The following is a 19,782-nucleotide window of genomic DNA, read 5'->3' as shown; positions in this document are numbered from 1 at the left end:
ATGTCATATTCCAAATATCACGTAAATTGATCTAGTAGTTTTATTTTTAATTAAGAAAATAAAAGTTTATGATTTTCAGCTATTTTAATACTGAAGTGTAACCATTATGAGGCTGGTTTTGTTCTAGATAGTTTGAATTAAGTTGTCTTCTTATTTGTGCGGGATTGAAAAATATGGCCAACAAAACATCTGTGACACAATAGTGTCATGATTGCATGCAGCAAGGTACATACTGGTGCTTGACCAGACGAGATAGGGTGGAAAGTGTTAAGAAATGCAAAGACTTGAAATGCTAGCGATGAGGGACCAACCGCCCAGCTGTCATTCTTGGTTTGTCACAACAAGCCAAATGGTATATCATCTCAAAAATGGAGACAGACTAAAGGTTATCTTTTTGGGAGGTCGCAGATGTTTTTAAGCATTGCTGATAAAGACTTCCCAGGTGTTCCCTCAAAAGAAATATGAAAATACTTAAATAGTAGTCGAGAAATGTGTTTGTTTGAATCGTATGTCTGAAGACTGTTATATCTTTAGGGATAGATATGGAGAGGGAAAGAGGAGATATAGTAAGAAGAAACGGGTTGATTTACCGCTGTATAAGAATGTACGAGCGCATGAGCAAGCGAGAGAGAGAGGGGGGGGTGGGAAAAAGACGAGCGAAAAACAGGAAGCGCCAAGGCATAGCAAGACTAGCGTAGAGCAAGGGAGGAGATATGGATTGGAAATGGGAGGTAAATCTTTTCTGATCTTGATAACGTTGTACAATGGGGAAAGGAGTGGCTGGTTACTTTTAATGCATCTAAAACCAAGCTTCTATCTTTATATCATCAACGTTCTGATCCCCATCTGGCTTCAATTAAAATGAATGGCTCTCGTCTTGGGAAGGCCTAAGTTTTAACAAGCTTCTGGGCTTGATCTTTACTCCTGACCTTAAATGGAATACGTATATCAAATCTGTTGCCACGGCCGCTGGAAAAATGGTCGGATCCTTCTATCGGTCCAGTAGATATCTCACTGCTGATGTAATTCTCTTTCTATATAAGAGCCAGGTACGTCCAAGGATGAAATACTGTTGCCATGTCTGGGTAGGAGCTGCTAGAAAGGACTTGACCTACCTTGATAGGGTTCAAAATAGACTTCGTGGCCTGGTGGAAGATGTCTTTTTCTCTTCGCTGCAACCTCTATCTCACAGAAAAGATGTTGCGAGTTTGTCTCTGCTTTATCGTTAGTTTCATGGAAAGTGTTCGACTGAGCTTCAATCTATGGTCCTTCCTCGCCAAACTTTCACAAGAAACAATCGTCTAACTGAAAACACTATCAATAATTCCCCCCACTCTTTATCTGTGCCTAAACCTAAACGTAGATTCCATGAACAAAGCTTCTTTCTAAGAACTGCACGTCTGTGAAATTGTCTTCCGTTTTTCTGCTTTCCAGCTGTCTATAATGTGGTTGTCTTCAAGTCCAACGTAAACAAGTTTCTGATGAGCCGTTCCACTCAAGTTAACAAATTTACTGAACTTCCATTACTATTGATTACTATTGTCCTTTTGACTACTGTTCACTCTTTAACCCTTATCCTTGAGTGGCCTCTCGGCCTTGATAAGTGGTGATGCCTATGTAAAAAAAAAAAAAAATCTTGGAAGCAGACATAGGTTCTGGCGGTCAGAGATGAGTGAATGGGTGAGACATAAGAGTGTCCCTCACCCATCGCGTTGGGTTAGATAGAGGTGCGGGCAAAAGTCGTGTAGCAAGGTTATTAAAGAACAGCCATTGAAACCCCGGCGTCAGCCTCGCTTTGAAATTCTAAAAGAAAAAGTGAAAGAGAGACAATGTATATTTGTGCGATACACAACAGGCCTTTAGAAAAGGAAAAAATGACGAAAATAAGTAGAAACGCGTAAAGAAAAGAAATCAGCAAAATGAAGAAAGTGATAGTGTGTGTTTTACGGTATGGCGAGCAGGTTTTGAAGAGAAAAAAAAGGAAGTAGAAATGAGTAAAGAAGAATAAAACAGGATGGAAAGAGAGAGAGAGAGAGAGAGAGAGAGAGAGAGAGACAGTTAACATTTCTAAAAGAAAAATAAAGTGCGATTTGTTTTCGTAGTTTCTGAAATTGAGTTGCTTTAAGGAAAAAAAAAAACGAAACGCGATATTTTTCTTATATTGTTTAAAAATCAGTCTAGTGTTGACTGACACGTTATGTATGTTGTGTCAGAGATAGAGAGAAATAAATAAATAAATAAGGAATTTCACGAAGTTTCCGATCAATTGGGGATCGCGGTGGTCGTCGCGTGTGGATTGGTTGGTTGTTTTTGTTTTACGGCATATCAACCCTTTTCAGGTTATTTAATGCTGAATCCAAAGATTTTGAAGAAAATTTTTTTAATAGTATATATTTGTTGTTTTCAAGTCGGTTTCTATTTAACCCATAGTTGGGACCCTAACAGGTACTACCACTCCGAGTCAGAGCGGACTTGGGAGCAATGGCAATTAAAGGGTGGCTCCACACAACCCAAAGCCCACAAGCTGGGGGTCTCACCACTTGATATAGTTTAAGGTCATATCCAGAACCGTCGCGTGTGGAGAATATGAAAAAGGTTAACTGTAGATTTTAGCGGGACATGTCTCCATGATATGCCGAGAGAAAAGGGCATGTGGGAAAGCAGATGTTATAGGGACATGGGTCAGTTGGAGACTGCATGTGAAGACTGAAAAGTGCAGTGTGCACTGGCCATAGTCAGGAAGATTGAGTGGTCAAAGGTTTAACGAGACACGCGGTATGTCTGCGTGAGATGCCAGAGAAAAAGGCATGTGGGAATGCAAATACCATAGATATGTAATTTTCCGCTCGGTCCACGGTGCATGGCCGACTCTATGACTCACTGAGAAATTGAGAATTGTTGAAAATAATGTACCATGAGAAAGAGAGGTCAAATCAGTGAGAGAGAAAAAGACGTCCTCACCGAAATAACCTGAAGAATGGTTGCGAAAAGCAAATTAAATAGAGATGAAGTAATGATTTACTTGAGATTACTTGTGAGATATTTAAATTATCAAATAGAAAAACTTTGGTCGAAAAAAAAAGAGAGCAAGAAAAAAGTGAAGAAGAGAGAGCCATTAAGGAGACGAGAGAGGCGGGAGAATTGCTTATAAAACTAAGATTGGAGGAGCAGAATTCCTATCAGTCTAAGAGCAAGGAACCAGGTGGACTAGAAGTAGTGAACTGGGTAGCACACTGATAGTGGGCTGTTGCGCCTGTTGGCGCTGTCGTGTGCATGGAGGGCCCCGGTGTGCACGTGGTGCTGACGGACTGTGCCACATGCCACTCTTGGATGTGCTAGGAGATAGAAATACAATGGGAATCGATAAGAGTGAGAACAACTTATTTGAGGAGAATTTTAAAACATTTAAACTGTCGAATAGCAAGTCTTAAAGAAACTAACGGTGCTGATATCATTCTGATTTTTTTTTTTTTTAAATGCGTCAGTCGAGGAGGGTTCCCCCTCACGAGACTGAAATTGAATATGTTGAGTGTAGTGTTGGAGCAGTTGTTACACTTGGTCCCTGGCCAAAATTTAAGGGACTGAAAAGGGAATTGCCTCGGTCGGGAATGATTTTTCCTTCTTTGGATGAAGATAAAATATGTTAAGTTTGGCATAGGAGCAGGTGTTGCCCCTTGTTCTCGGCTAAAGAGAAAAACAAGTTAAGGGATGAAAAAGTTTAGGTGTCGTATTTAATCGGGACGTAGTGATTTATGACCGGTGACTTTCTTCATCGAACGGCACCTGATATGACAGGTGCTTTTTCCAATCGTACGTTGTCCCGTCACAAAGTGGCCTATGATCGTCTTCACACGTTGTGTTCCACTGGTGGGGGCTTTGTTTCCTAATCCAATTGTCTTGGGTTCATTAATCCCTCTGCTGGTTCGGTCAGACAATTTGATTTTCTTAGTTAAAAAAAACAAAAAACTACTAAGTCAATTTACATGCTTTTTGGAATATATTTTTGTTTTGAGACAAGTACGTACATCATAAAGATTTTTTTCTTTATTTTCATTTTTTAATAATTGTAATTCTAAATAAGCAGCAAAGATTCTATATTTTTAATGAAAAGAAAAAATAAATACGTAAAATAAGAAAAATGTGAAAAAAGAAAGAGAAAACAAAAAAAAATGGTTATCTAGTTTCACCATAATATTAAAAATATATATAGTCACACACAACCTTTGTCATGCACTTACGTTTTAAAAAAAAATGCAGTAAACTAAAATTTACGCAGATTTATCCAGTTTTTCTTTTGTTTGTTTTTTGTTTTTCAATAGGGTGGAACGATACAATTTTCTCCCTAGAAAAGACGACATGATTACATTTCCATTTGATGAAAACCGGTTTTCTTTTTTGTTGTAGATTATCTACTAGCTGGCCAGTTGTGTATAAATCCCAAGAGCGATAGGAACCTTCTATTATGTCTGAAAATGACACAATGTTTAATGAGCGAGATCGGAGATGCGCCGCTGCTCAACTCATGCTCTCTATCAATCCAAGTTATAATAACAGGGCTATTGTCAGCGCCCTTAAAATGCAAATCCGAACAGTTCAATGCTTCAGGGCATAGCTCAAAGTCGGCTTGAAAGTAAACAGCAAAATGTACCTGGATGTGCTGAAGAGTGTGGTAGTGATCCTCTGATGCAATCAGGTGGCTGCTGGCAGACCCTGGGTGTGGCAGCAGAACTCAGTGCCGGTCCACAAGTCCAAAAAAATCTAGGCTCGGCTTCAGAAGGAGTGCAACGACTTTGTACCCTTCTCTCACTTCCCCCCCCCCCCATCCTCCTACCTGAACCCGCTGGACTACTTTGTTTGATCATATGTTGAGAACATCACCAGCCCGACCTCCCACCAACACCAAATTATGGGTAATTTTTTATTAAAAAATACATCTAACACATATTCTATGAGATCATTTCTCGTTTTTTTTTTTTTATTTATACTAATTTCGACAGGACACGTAAGAAAATAATGTTTCCACCTGAAATGTGTTGATTTAAAAGATCACTAATTTACACAAGCACTAAAAAACGGATATATTTTAAACGTGTTTTCTTCGGTATCAAATAAATATTAACAGTCGATGCAATCAAAAACGAAAAATATTAAACTTACCGGAGGAGCAGTTTTACAATTGTGTCAATTTCAAGGGCAACAATAAAAAAAAGATTTGAGAAGACAAAAACAAACCTGTGACCTGATCAAGAAATCAAGCAATTCCATTGGATGAAACAAACTGACAGCAAAACACACTGCGACCCTCCACAAGCCACGCCCACCGTATATCATTCAATTTTAACAAGTTAATAGAAAAGTTTTATCATTTGAAAATATGACGATTAAGCGACAGTATTGTTCATACGAAGATAGAAACCCCGTGTATCTTTTGTCATTGTCGGACTATTAACTGTGAATTTATCCCTCTCCTAAAATAATTATTTCATTTATAATACGTTTTAATGTATATTTTCAGCAGAAAACATACCCCTTCACACAAACACAAACACACACACACACTAACATTGATTTTCAATAAAAAAAAAAATACAAAAGAAATGATTGCATAGTTTTAAAAATGTTACCTCATCAAGAAATGGTTGATAATTTTATGTTACATTATTTTTTTTTTTTTTTTTTTTTTTTTTTTTTACTATCTTAAATAAATTTTGAGATGATGATTTGTCTTATTTGGATTATTTGAACTTCTGTTCTCATCTTGTGTGTTATTCTTTTTTTCTTTTTACAGGGATAAGGGTTATTGCAAGTACAGTGCGTTAGTGTGGAGATTTAATGAAGTGTTTACTTAAGAGGGCGGTTCATTATGAATTTGTTAATGTTGGACTTGAAGACATCCAAGTTGTAGTCAGGTAGGAAGCAGGCAGACGGAACAGAGTTCCACAGGCGTGCAGTTCTAAGAAAGAAGCTTTGTTCATGGAATCCACGGTTTGATTTAGGCACAGATAAAGAGTGGGGGAAATTTTTCACAGTGGATTCAGCTAGACGGGTGTTTTTCGTAAAAGATTGGCGAGGGGGACCAGAGATTGGAGTTCAGACGAGCACCTGCCATGGAAATAACGATAAAACAAGGATAGGCTTGCAACGTCTCTTCTGTGGGAGAGAGGTTGCAGGGTAGAGAAAAGGGCATCCCCCACTAAGCCACGAAGTCTATTTTGTACTCTGTCAAGGCAGGATGGGCTGTTTTTAGCGGCTCCTGCCCAGATATGGCAGCAGTATTCCATCCTTGGACGTAGTTGACTTTTATATAGATAGAGAATTGCATCAGTAGTGAGATATCTTCTGGAGCGGTAGAAGGATCCCACCATCTTTCCAGCGACCTTGGCAACAGACTTGATGTACGTGTTCCATTTCATATCAGGAGTAAAGGACAAACCCAGAAGCTTGTCAAAACACGGGGCTTCTCCTAGACGAGAGCCATCCATTTCAATTTATGCCAGATGGGGATCAGAGCGTTGATGATGTAAAGATGGGAGTTTGGTTTTAGATGCATTAAAGGTAACTAGCCACGTCTTCCCCCACTGAACCACGTGCTCGAGATCAGAGGAGAGAGAATCAGAGAGAACTTTGTCATTTACAGCCTTTGATGTGTTGCCGTAGATGGTCGTGTAATCAGCATAGATGTCAACGAATGATTTTAGTATGTGTTTAGGGAGGTAATTGATGTAGATCAGGAAGAGAGTTGGGCCCAGAATTGACCCTTGAGGAACTCCAGCATTAATACTGCAGGCCTCTGATTTTTGTCGATCGACCACTACTCTTATGAGCCTATCGGAGAGAAATGATTTAATGATTGAGAAAACATTTCCAGTTATACCGTAGCTGGAAATCTTGTGAAGTAGGCCCTTATGCCATATTTTGTCGAAGGCCTTTGATATATCAAGAGCAATTGCCCTAGAAAGGAAGCCTTTGTCAAGAGATTCACTAATCCTGTGAGATATAACCGTTAGCACATCTGCTGTAGATCTTGCAGAACGGAAACCATATTGCGTGTCACTAAGAAGGTTGTTTCTGTTGAGGTGGTTGACTATTTCTCTATTTAATATGGATTCCAGCAACTTACTCATAACACACAGGAGACTTATTGGTCTGTACTGAGAGGGAGAGGACTTATCACCTGAATTCTTAAATACAGGGCATACTGATGAGGTTTTCCAGGGAGTCAGAAAGCACTTCTCCTTAAGGCAATGCTTAAACAGTTTTGTAAGTCTGGGAGCAAGTTCTAGTTGAAGCTTTTTTAACATTATAATTGGGATGCCGTCAGGGCCAGTTGCTTTACTGGAATCAAGGTTCTTGATTAGCTTGGCGACCTCATGCACAGATATTTGTATGTTACCTAGCGTGTTCTGTGTTATAGGAGGAAATATGGGGAGTTGATGGCCTTCGTCGCATAGGGTAGAATTATTCTCACAACGTTTTAGCCAATGTGACCTCCGGCTTTCTTCAAGTGTGTCTTGTCGAACTCGGGAATCTTTCTGTCAAACTTTAAAATGTGTACGGAATTTCGAACGGAATCCATTATTTAATTCCCAGGAGTTGCATGTTCTGGTCCCGTCAGCCATGACCGAGTATAAGTTTTAAGTAATACGCAGTTGCATTCTTATTATCGCACACACTGAGAATCGAACCTTCAACCTCCAGAAAAGTGTCGCTAAGAAATAAATTAAATCTAGTACTTTATCCGTTACGCCATGGGTCATTGCATGCAACTGAATATGAGAATGATTCAAATAATATATTTTGTTTTATTTTCCAAAAAGTTATAATCGATTTTCTTTTGGGATGATCGACTACAATCAGTATTTTTTCATTATGAAACCAAAAAAATGAAGAAAGAATGTGAGTCTTAAACAATATTCAGAAAAAAAAAAATTAAAATGCATTCTGGTCGATCGATTTTAAACTTTGCAAATTGAACGGATCTTTTCGAGAAAAATTTTGACAAAAGACATGGGAAAACGGGCATATTTTAATATAAACAACAAAACGAAAAAATTGCCCCCCCCCCAAATCCTCCACCCCCCACCCCCCCAAAAAAAGCAAGTCCTTATAACACATAAATGCTACGGTAACGTTTGTTGGATAGGTTTCTACTAGCAGTTTTCTTTTTTAGAAATCGCTCCTGACAAGGTATGAAGCCACTTGATGTAAAGTCAAAAATTTGCCAACGATATGTGTTAGATGAAATAGATTCTAACTTAGAAAACAGCAAGTCTTTCCCCTTTGCCAGAAAGATCGGTCATACAATGTGAGGACTAAAGAATAAAATAAGGAAAGCTGAATTTTTTTTTTTTTTTTTTTTTTTTTTTTATTCAATTTTCACCCCAAACAAGGCACAGTGCCACTTTGAAGCAGGGGGCTACTATTAGGGAATTAATTAGCGGGGTCATTATGAAGGGAGAAGAGTAGAAAGATGTTTGTTAACATTACACTTGAACTTCTGCATATCATTTCAGTTGGGAAAGCAGAATCCCGGAAGGGAGTTCCAAAGACCCGCAGTTCTGGGGAAGAAACTATTGGAGTAAAAGGCTTTCTTGCACCTAGGGATCTCCACTGTAAAGGGATGAGACTTAGTAGCTTGTCGGGTTTGTCGGGGGTAGTTACGTCGGGGAGGTACAAGTGTTTGCAGTTCGTCAGAGCATTCACCATTAAAGTATTTGTAGAACAGGCAGAGGGATGCAACAGCTCGTCGATGGGACAGAGGTTGAAGCCTAGATGACAGTTCAGGACCTATCAGGTTTGCGACTCTTTTTTGAACCCTGTCCAGGAGCGAGAGACAAGCAGCAGATGCACCAGCCCAGATGTGACAACAGTACTCCATACATGGGCGAATGGTTGCCTTATAGAGGTATAGGATACTGGCAGGCGTAAGTAGTTTTCTAGCACGGTAGAGGGAGCCAACCTTCCTTGCAGCAGCCTTGGCAATGCTCTCAATGTATCTATTCCAGTTCATATTCCCTGTAAACGTTAGGCCGAGGAGTTTAAAAGAAGTACTTTCAGGCAATGTGTTCTTGGCCATTGCTATTGGTGGTAGAGAAGGTTTCTTGTAGTTATTGAAGGAAACAAGCTTAGTCTTAGCAGCATTGAATGAGACCAACCATTTTTGTCCCCATTCCACTACGGATTGGAGGTCATCCTCTAGTGTTTCTGCCATTTTCTTGGATATGTGTTCATTTGTTTTCCCCTCATATCTGTTATAGAGAGTGGTGTCATCGGCAAATATACCCATCTCCGAAACAATATTATCAGGGAGGTCGTTTATGAATATCAGGAACAATAGAGGTCCAAGGATAGACCCCTGAGGCACTCCCGCATTTATGTCATATTGTTTGGATGTACGTCCGTCGAGGACAACTTTGATTTTTCTATTACTTAAGAAGGATTTAATTACGTTATGAATTCTTCCAGTGATTCCATATGATCTCATTTTCCTTAGAAGACCATCGTGCCATATCCTGTCAAAAGCCTTAGATATATCAAGGGCCACCGCTCTACCCTCCCCTGTTTTATCCAATGAACGGTATATACGTTCAGAAACTACAGTTAAGATATCTGCTGTTGAACGGGCTTGCCTGAATCCATATTGTTTGTCAGTCAAGAGTTTAGCAGCTGTTAGGTGCTGGACTAGGGCTTTATTAACTAAGGACTCAAATATTTTGGCGAAAAGCGGGAGGAGGCTAATGGGGCGATAATTTAGTGGGTCAGTTCTTTCACCAGAATTCTTGAACACTGGTACCACAGAGGCGGTTTTCCAGCAGTCGGGAAAACAAGATTCGTTAAGGCATTTATTGTAAAGTTTGGACAGAACTGGAGCAACCTCGGCAGAGCATTTTTTTAATAGCACAGCCGGGATGAGATCTGGTCCACATGCTTTAGAGGTGTCTAGGTTTTTTATAATAGCATGTACCTGAGAAGGGGTGATTTTCAAGTCGTCAAGTGTGGCGTCTGTTCGCAGAGGAAAATCAGGGAGTGAGTGGTGTACCGAGTTCAGTGTGGAGTTTGAGGCAAACCGACTGGCAAGCAGATTAGCCTTGTCAGTTGCCGTGCAAGCAACCTCATGATTGTTTGTTAGTGGGGGAATAATTGACTGTCCATTATTAACTACGCTGTTGTAGATTTTCCAAAAATCCCGGGTTCCTAATTTCTGTGCTTCGATGCGCTTTCTGGTGGTTTCAGAGTAATCTGACTTAGCTGTGTCTATCACTCTCTTACAATTATTTCTAGCTTCTATAAACTTCTGTTTATTTGAGCTGGACTTATGTCGGTTGAATCTGCGGAACGCATGCTGCCTTTGACAAATGGCAGCTGCACAAGCAGAAGTAAACCATTGGGGGGAGTGGGGCTTGCTATAGTATTTCCGTGTGGGAACATGTGCTTCAATAGCAGTTTTGAACCATTCAGTTGTCTCATTTGCACACTGTTCCGCTGGAAGAGTAAAGATATTTTGCCATGGGGCATCTCTGATGAGCTCCCTGATGGCTTCCCAATCAGCCTTTTTGTAATACCTCGTTGTTTTGAGTAGTGGGTCTTCAGTTTTAGGGCGAGAATTTAGGCTGATTTCTACCATTATCACAGCGTGATCAGCATTCCCGAGTGGGCTATGGGCATTTGTTGTACAGTCATTGGGAACTGTTGTCAGAAAGAGATCTAGAAGTGAGGCATGTTGATCGTGCTGGTCTGGGAAACGTGTCGGAAATGTAACCATCTGAGATAGGGAATGAGATATAGAGAAGCTATATGTGGTGCTACCAGCTACGTCTGTGTGATTTGAGAATCCTAGCCAGTTACTGTGGTGGACATTGAAGTCACCAAATACATGTATTTGTGCGCTAGTATCGAGGGAGAGTGCTATATCTATGCTGTCTGAGACTTTGTTTATTAGGGTACAGTCTTGGTTTGAGGGAGAGCGGTAGAGAAAATATAAGTAGCTAATATTGTGTTGCATATTTAGTCTGAAGCACATAAAGGCCTGGCCCTCTGATTCTAGTTTTATTTCTCTAGTTAGGGGGAGGGTGTTTCGAATATAGACTCCAAGTCCATGCATATGTCTGTCCGAGTCCTTACGGTAGAGTGGGAGATAACCAGGCATGTTAAAGTGGTTAGAGGGTATGGAGGAGTGAAGGTTAGTTTCACTAAATGCTAAGATATCCGGGGTGTTTACAAGGAGAAATGACTCAACATCATCTAAGTTAGTTCTAAGCCCGCGGATATTAGTAAATGCAAGCCTCAAGGGAGGAGGCAGGTTGGTTTTCTTTGAGTTTGGTCCTGGTTTAAACGTAACTTTTGCTTGAGCTGTCATTTCATTTTATTTTATTTAAAAGTTTCAGTTAGGGTGGATGAGTGAGGGGATGCTGGACAAGTAGTTGTGCAGAATACCAGACATGCAATACAAGTAGACCATCAGCTGTCCTCACCCACAGGATTGTGGCCTCAGGAAAGCCCACCGGGGATGAGTGCAGGGTCCCTTTCCATGCGCGACATGGCACTACAAACATCCCGATATTTTACAACTGTTGATGGAGCAGCCGCTCTAAGCGCTACCGAAGAGTTAGGGCTCCTGTACTATCAGTCGGAAACAGCAGCCAGGAACTGTCAATCCGGTACCCTCAATCCATTAGGCAAAGCCAGCCCAGTCCAACTGCACTGACATATATGGCACTGAAGCACCCCACTGTGTCCAGTTTAGGGGGATGGGATGTGGCAGGAGTGGGGAAAAGCGGCGTTCATTACCCTAGTCAGGAAACAAGGTCAACCACTGGGTGATTCAAGCGAGTCCCTGTGATAGTACCTCTACGCCTGGCCAATAGGCAAAGAAGGAGTATGAAAGCCGAGCGATAGACAGAGTCTATCTCCTCCTTAAGCAGTTTAGGTTTGCCAACCGGTGATTTGTTTGAGTCACCAGCTCTAGGAAGGTTGTCGTCCAGGACTGAAGAGACCTCCCTCCCCTAGGTTTAGTTTCAGAGTTTTCCTTCTCCTAGACGGATGGCCTGGGAAGACCTACGGGTCCATCAGCTCCGAGGGGGTTCGCCCCGCGCCTGGGTCCTAATCCAGGTATTTCTGCGACCCCGCATGGGTAGTTAATATTTATTGGTTATTTAGGTTAATATCTCCTGGAAAATCGGGCATTTAGGTTAGCTTCTACAGAAGATTTTCACTCCTCAAGTGTGGTTTAAAAAGGGCATTATTATGCTGTCCATTTTCATTTATACTGAGAGAGGGCATACGTAAAAATTCATGCAGTGGAAGCAGTTAAATTTGCTACAGTATTGGATCGAGAGAGTCGAGTTGATGTATGGTTAGATATAGTTTTGTAAGTTTAGCAATGTATGGTTAGATATGGTTTAGTAGGTTTAGGAATGTATGGTTAGATATGGTTTAGTAGGTTTAGGAATTAGGATAAAGTGCTAGAGTATGATCTACTTTCTATTAGAAATTCTGATTTGGTGCCCAAACCGGACATTTAGTAAGACTGAAAGATTAGATATGTTCAGTATAGAGACAAGAGAACATTTGATATGGAGTACAGTTATACCTGATAGATATAGGTTATTGCATATTCTGTAAGTATAGTAAAAGTATAGATGGATGGATAAGTAGTATTGTATACGAATGCATGGAATTTTAGACAATTTGAGTAAGTTGCCTTTAGACTACAACTAAGGAGAATGACTTCGCCTTTCTCTTAATATCCGGAAGTTTTTATTTCAATGAGTACCGGTTTAGTTTGTGTAATAATTATTGCAATACTATCTCTTAATAAAGAGATATTAACGGTTACTGTTCATTATATTGGACTAAGGCTAGTAAGTATTTACTTAGAAGCTTGGTTATGGGTTGGGAGTTATAATCGGGAGCATGCCTAGGAAATTTTAGGTGTTAATGGGTATCGATTTGCGAGTTTGTTAAGGTCAAGGGCGAAGAGCAAGGACCCATCTAAGTTACGCGAGACGGATTTGTTTAGTGTCAACTTAGGAAGTAGAGCAGATTTGATTTGTTAGTGATCAGGAGAAAGAATTTAAGTAAAAAATAATAAGGTTTGTCATGCAAAACAGACAAGGCAGTCATCTTGGAGGTAAAGTATCTATAGGAGGTACTTGCTTAGTATACAAGCAGCAGTATTTTGTAGTTTGGAGAGAAATTTAGAATTATGAGGATGTCGAAAGTAAACCTAACATTCACTTTTATTTTCTATGAGGTTCAATCAATAAGTTTCCAGACATTTTTTGTTTTGTTTTGTTTTTGTTTGTTTTTTTGTTTTGTTTTTTGTTGTTTTTTTTTTTTCTTTTTTTTTTGTACAGACATTTAAAATTGATGCAGACTCTTGGAAAGTCAGTATGTTATTGCTATACATCTTATGAGATGACGGACCAATTTTTATGATTTCAGGTTCAAATAGACAACTACAGTAGGAATTGGAATACACCCTACTAAAGCTTGATTGTCACAGTTGGTAAATTTCAGAAATGCAATCCGGACGTGAGGACACTTTAGAAGAACGATATACAATAAAATTCTATTTTACACTTTAAAAACATACCAAAGAAACGTATGGAATGCTTTAAACTGTTTTTGGGCCATCTTGCATGAATCGAGCATATGTTTTTGAGTGGCATAAGAGATTCAAGGAAGGCAGAGAGTCTGTTAGGGATGATGAGAGGTGTGGGAAGAGTAAAGATGTCAGAATACCAGAGTTGATTGGCAAAATATAGAAAAATAATGGATAAGGACGGTCGTGTGCTTATAGAGACAATAATTGCACAGTTTGATGTCAGTGTGGGAACTGTACACAATTATTCGCAAGGAACTGAAGATGCGGAAGATTTGCACAAAGTTTGTACTAAGGGTGCTCCATCCTTGTCACGTATTATTTGATCAAGATGTGCATGAAGACAGTTCCTCTCCCGCCCTATAGTCTAACCCTTGCTCTCTGTGACTTTTCATTATTCCCTAAGCTCAAGGAAAACTTTAGAAATTGTCATTATGAGACAATTGAGAAGATGAAAGAGGCTGTGACGAGGGTCATTTACATGCTCACACAGGATGCCTTCTATGGGGCCTTCTAAAGGTGATTGGAACGGTACAAAAAGTGCATTGCAGCCGGAGGAGATTACTTCGAAGGTGAATAGAGTTTCATGTGTCTATTAGCAATAAAAGTTTCCATACAACAAAAAATCTGGAAACTTGTATTTTTGAGCGGTTATCGATGCTTCGAAAATGTCACTCTCATGTCGGCCATTTTTCTTGACCTCGTGTAACACTCAACACTAATTGTTTCTCGAACTGAATAAACGCTTTAAAATAAGTTAAATACTAAAATCATATTAAGCTATGTAAAAAGTAATTTCTCTTGTCTTTAATAACATTTATCATATACTTGTTTTTGCAACTTTTTTGGCGTTTTTTTTTTTTGTCTGTAGTAAAAAAAAATATCTTTAAAAATGTTTATACTCATTAGAAAATATTTGTTTACGTCAGCAAAAATGCAATCGTTGCTATATAATATTAAACAATACATTTTTGTCTTTCTTATTAAATAATCAAATATGTACAAACCTTTCTGTATGTGCAGTCTTTAAATGCAAAGGCGATTTTTCTTTTGCTCCTATTTACAATGTCTCCCCACGGGACAGAGTTAGACACCAGGGTCGTTTTTTTAATGTGGAGAAAAGGAACAAAAATAAAAAATAAAAAAAATTTAAATTTAAAAATTTTCTCAGTCGTGAGGGATTTCTCCTAAATTTTTTTACCAAATGACGCCAAAACAAAACACAATCTTATAAATACAGGTCGATGTTCGTCAAGCGACGCCCATCTTTACGCATGGTTGCATATTTTTTTATATGACAAATGGATTTTCCATAAACGTCCTCGAGAAAATGTTTTTACATCCGCGAAAACACAGTAATCTATCTATCTATCTATCTATCTATCTATCTATCTATTTGAAATAATAAGTGTTTAATCTTTTAAAAGTTAAAATTAAATTCAGAGAACATTTTTTTATTTAAATAGTGCTTGTTAAGATAGAATCGATAGATCTATTTTTGAAAATGTTGTTTTAAGCAAGAAATTCAGTACTTACTTGTCATGTCGAAAATAGTAATATATTAAAAAATTACGAAAAATTCATCGAATAGAAAATTATAGTTAAAAGTTGTTTTTTCTCATCTATGAATTCGAAGCAAATCAAACCAAATATATGCATTCTGCTTTAGTTTCTTTTTTTTCTTTTTACCACAAAACACTTGATATTGTGTCTTTCTTAGTCTTTTTATTAAAACATCGATTGCGTATATATGCAGCCGTCATTAGTGCATACCTCCATGAGTTTTTGAAAAGTTTGATTCAATAAGTAGACATTTTATCATTTCAAAAATGGTCCGCCGCAGTTTTTCAGCAGTTTCGTTTTGATGAGGAGAATGAAGGACTGATTTCTCATGTTTAATACTATGGTTAATTAATAAAAGTTCAAATCTCTATTAGTAAATTCCGTTCCATTGCCAGAGCGAATACACTTTATTGCATCGTAAGGGGCCATATCAGCTTAGTAATTTTTAGTTGCTACCAAGGTATCAGATTTGTTCTTCAATAAATAGATCATTATTAAACCGGAATATTCATCTACAAAATTCAATACATACTTGAAGTTTCTCTGCACAATGCATCAGTGAGAAGATTTTGGTGGCCTTTCTTCTAGCATCTTGTTTTGGTACTTCGCCATTTTTCCTTGTGTACAAACATCGCGGTTTGTCAAATTTTTAGAAGTTTTTATTTTTATTCCATCAACCACGATATAGTTTACTCGGCTGTCGTCGGCTAGCTCCACAAAGTGAGTTTGGCGTTTAAAGTTGGGATCCAAATTGATAAAATCAGATTCCTTCGTAATTACATGGCTGCTGCCCCCACAATCGACAAGAAAGTTGTTGCTGTTTGTTGACGTGTCAAACATACATGAAAATAAAAATGTATGTTAACTAAATAAATAAATAAAAATCCAATTACGCGCGCAAAAACGAAATTAATAAATTTCAGAGGCGCAAAGATTTCACAAAATGCACCCACGCAAATTCTGCGGGGGAGAAAACTTAAAATGCGTTTCGTTCGGCGGACGTAGTCGGAAGCATACCACGTGACAAAGACGTGCACTCAATCAATGAACGCTCAAAGAAAGACTTAATTTTAAAACCCTTTTTCCAAGCTTGCCTGGAAGCCTCTCAAAAAATATATGAACGCGAACGGTTCTCAGCCTTTTTTCCTCTTTTCTCTTTTCTCTTTCTCTCGTTAACGTGTTCGTTGCTACTTCCTTTCGCCAGCATATTTGATTTTTTTTATTATTATTTAATCATTTATTTGTGGTGGAAATGGAATCTAATCTGACCTGATTACTACTACAGGGTCGCCCACAATTATAGCAGATAATGTTCATCTTTTTCTTCGGAAAAAAATTTTCTTTGAATAGTTACGGTTTTTATTATACCGTTACCAAGGTATAATTTGATTTTGTTGGTCTTTTGGTAGATTTTTTGAATTTCATGATATTTGTTGATTCTTTATTTTCCTTAATCATTTTTTCAGTTTCTTCACAGCTTCTCAATGCTACTGTGAATTGACTAAAAGTTATGGGTTTTTCTTTCTGTGTTATCACTGTTATAAACGCCTTAAAGTCACCTGGCAATCCTTAAGAATCATAGAAATCAATAAACTGTCGCTAATAACTTCACGAGACATTTTTAGTAAACTTACCGTTGTTTTCCTCTAAATAATACAGTCTGTAATCGCCCCGGTTTCCATGCGCTTTGATGATGTCAGTTCTGTATATAAAGAGATAATTTTCGGTTTTCCTTTCGATAAATAATTCTCTCTTAATATGTTTAATGCTTTGCAGTCATCATCCAAGGCTTCTCACATTATCAGAGACAAACTTCTGTCCTTTAAGCACTGTATCAATTTCGCAAAAACCAGTTGCGTTCTTTTCAGTAATCCTGGATCGTTTCGATCTTCTGGTTGTGTCTGAATGACTTTGTGTAGTTGTTAAATTTGTAAAAAAAAAAAAAAAAATCTCACCTTCCACAATTTTAATTTCGCTTCCAATCTATCGAAGTAAAGTCGGCCTTTTGGGTTGTAAGCCACATTAGATTTTGAAGCAAAAAGGAGAGAAAGTTGGTAGCACAAGGCAGTATCAATCCACAGAAGTCTTCAATTCAAAGGAAGCTTGCAGACGAATACGAAAAATAGTTTCTTGTTGGATAGACCATCCGTAAAAGTCTTGAATTGTAAAAGTTTGCAGACAAAAAGCAAAATTCCTTCTCATGAAAAATTATGCGCGGGAATTTTAAAATATTCAGTATGTTTTATGGAGTGATTCCGGTTTTTGATTGGTTGATAGCGGATCGTCGTTTCATTTCTGTCTATGAATAAAACCTTCAATCTTTTTTTTTTTTACATCATATCCTCATTTATTATACAAAACATTTTGCAACACTGAGTAATGTGTATTTTCCAGTCTTCTTTGTCGTAAACAAATTGTGAAAAATAATTCAAGTTATACAAGTTCGGTTTCTTTTTGTTTGTGTGTTTTTGTTTGTTTGCTTGCTTTTTTCACGGTGGCTATAGAAAATTACTCAGTCACAATCGGGTATTTTAAATGATAATTAAAACATCAAAACAAATGTTTGGCACATATTTACGTGACGAATTTTCGAGAATTTGCAGTAATTTTAAAGTTTTTAAACTGTCAAAGAAAATAACGTTCTATTTTAGTCATATAAATTATTTTTTTAATCACGTTAAAACACTAAGTATAATAGCAGAATTATTTAAATAGTAGAGAAAAAAAGTAAAAAAAAAAAAGATTTACTTTGTGACTTTTCTAAATTTAAATTGAGTTTAGAAGCCTTTAATCTGTCGAATAGAAAGTAATTTTTTATTAGATAATTATTTCTTGTTCCTATTTACTTGCCTCGCCACGAGGGCAGAGTTAGACACAAGGTCAGTTTTTAATGTAGGAAAAGTTCAGCTACCCAGGAAGAGGCACTCCAAACGAATGTGCAAAAAGCAGCACAGAATCCGTGACGTCGGCAATTGTGTTAACTTTACGAAGTTTTCACTATTTATGGAACCACAGAAGCGACATAATGAAGCATAACTTGACAGAATTCGATATTTCATTTAAGTCAAAGATAAAATTTAATATTAAAAAGATCTGTCTAAATTCTAGAATAATCTATAATAAATCAAAAATATCTAATAATAGCATGTATTAATTAGTTATCACAAAATCTATTTAACCTATTATTTTTTAAATGTATTGAAAACGTTTGTGTAAACAAAAAAAGGGATATTTTTTAAGTTATATTTTAACCCTGTACCGCCAAATTGTACTTTCACGTCTGTGACGGTACCACGAGCCTGTTTCTTGACGAGAACCTCCCTGTACGGTACCAAGGTTGGAGTTCTCTGAGAAAATCCCAAGGCCGGGCACGCGTTTTAAGAAAAGAAAAGTTTGACGGGTACCGACTGCAAATTATGCGGTCTCTATGGTACAGTGTCCAGGTTCAGACCAGAATCGTCGTGGAATATACTCGAGGCATTCACGGGCGGCAATGTAAGGCAAACAAAAGAGACACAAGTCGACACGGGTATGAGAGTTATTAAATCAACAATTTATTTAAACAAATTGAACCGGGTAAAATGTAACTACGAAAACAGAACATGCAACTGAAATCATAACTGAAATAACATGAAAAAAAAATATTTTAAAAGAATATATACATGCAGACAATGATTTGGGACAAGGAGAGGGGGTGAGTGATATTTCGATTGTCTTAGGAAGGTTCTTTTTGTTCTCTTCGATGAGAATCAACGAGATATGAGTGATACTCAGAGAGGGGGGGTCACACTGAAAGTCTCAATATATAGAGATAGTTTTTCCCTCTTTCCTCTATTTTTTTTTCTTTTCTTTCCCCCTTTTTTTTCTTCTTCCTTTTTTCATTTTTTTTATAGTCAATGATATGTTACTTATGGGCCGATCAACAGGGGGGGGGATTCAGCATTTAGGAAAAAACCTTAGTTCGAGGGTTGCTTTTCTTTTCCCCATTTTTTTCTCTTTTTCTTTTTCCTTTTTTTTCATGGGGCATTCAACAGTTCACATAATTGATCGAGCAAAAACAATTTAGAAAGAGTTACTTAACTTCTTTTGTTGAGTCGACGTTCAATTCACCCGAAGCTTCTTTCCCTTTTATGAGGTGCTGGTTTGAAGGATCGATTCTCGTAAATTCCAATCCATTTATGCTAAGGTGGATATATGTTATTCCTTATCAGCACGGCGTGAATTCCAATCGATTAGTGCCAAGGTGGGTATATATTGTTCCTTTGTGGCACGATACGAGTCGACGAGATGTTTTTCTTTTTTTTTTTTTTTCACCATGCGAATCAACCGCGGTGTTTCCATTTTTCGAGCAGAATGCCCCCACACATGTTTCCGTGTCCACCGCTTTCGTCGAACTGCTTTGATTCTCCCGCGTTTTTCTTGTTGGCGACAGTTGAAGGTCATTGCGTGGGTGTAGAAATCTAGGTCGCTCGGCCAGCCTCATTTTGACTCCGTCTGCTAAGGATTGGGTGCGGGAAGGGGTGTCTGCTTAATTGATATATATGAAGGGTGTGAAAATGTTTCTCTTAACACCTTCCTCCATAAGAGAAAAAAAAAGAGAATTGTTCCTCTTTTTT

The 19,782-nt window shown here is 38.1% G+C and overlaps 2 protein-coding genes across 5 annotated transcripts in view; one reads left to right on the top strand and one right to left on the bottom strand.

The window, feature by feature from the left end:
• LOC145279604 (uncharacterized) overlaps positions 1-19,782 on the bottom strand; it is a 76,248-nt gene that overhangs the window by 2,204 nt on the left and 54,262 nt on the right. Inside the window, exon 1 of one of the 4 annotated variants that reach the window (XM_080130774.1) lies at positions 14,611-14,827. The exons of 2 other annotated variants lie outside the window; for them this stretch is intronic. The gene's annotated coding sequence lies outside the window, so the exon portion shown is untranslated. Of the gene's footprint in view, positions 1-5,157; positions 5,674-14,610; positions 14,828-19,782 lie in introns of those variants that run through there. One more of the 4 variants, XM_080130775.1, reaches the window with a different exon arrangement.
• LOC145279605 (MIT domain-containing protein 1-like) overlaps positions 1-19,782 on the top strand; it is a 155,667-nt gene that overhangs the window by 116,300 nt on the left and 19,585 nt on the right. The window lies entirely within an intron of this gene.

The sequence above is a fragment of the Euprymna scolopes genome, chromosome 7, assembly GCF_053919585.1.
Source record: "Euprymna scolopes isolate OS-2025 chromosome 7, ASM5391958v1, whole genome shotgun sequence".
Classification (NCBI taxonomy): Eukaryota; Metazoa; Mollusca; class Cephalopoda; order Sepiida; family Sepiolidae; genus Euprymna; species Euprymna scolopes.
The sequence above is the reverse complement of the archived record's forward strand: the minus strand, read 5'-3'. Positions and strand labels throughout refer to the sequence as shown.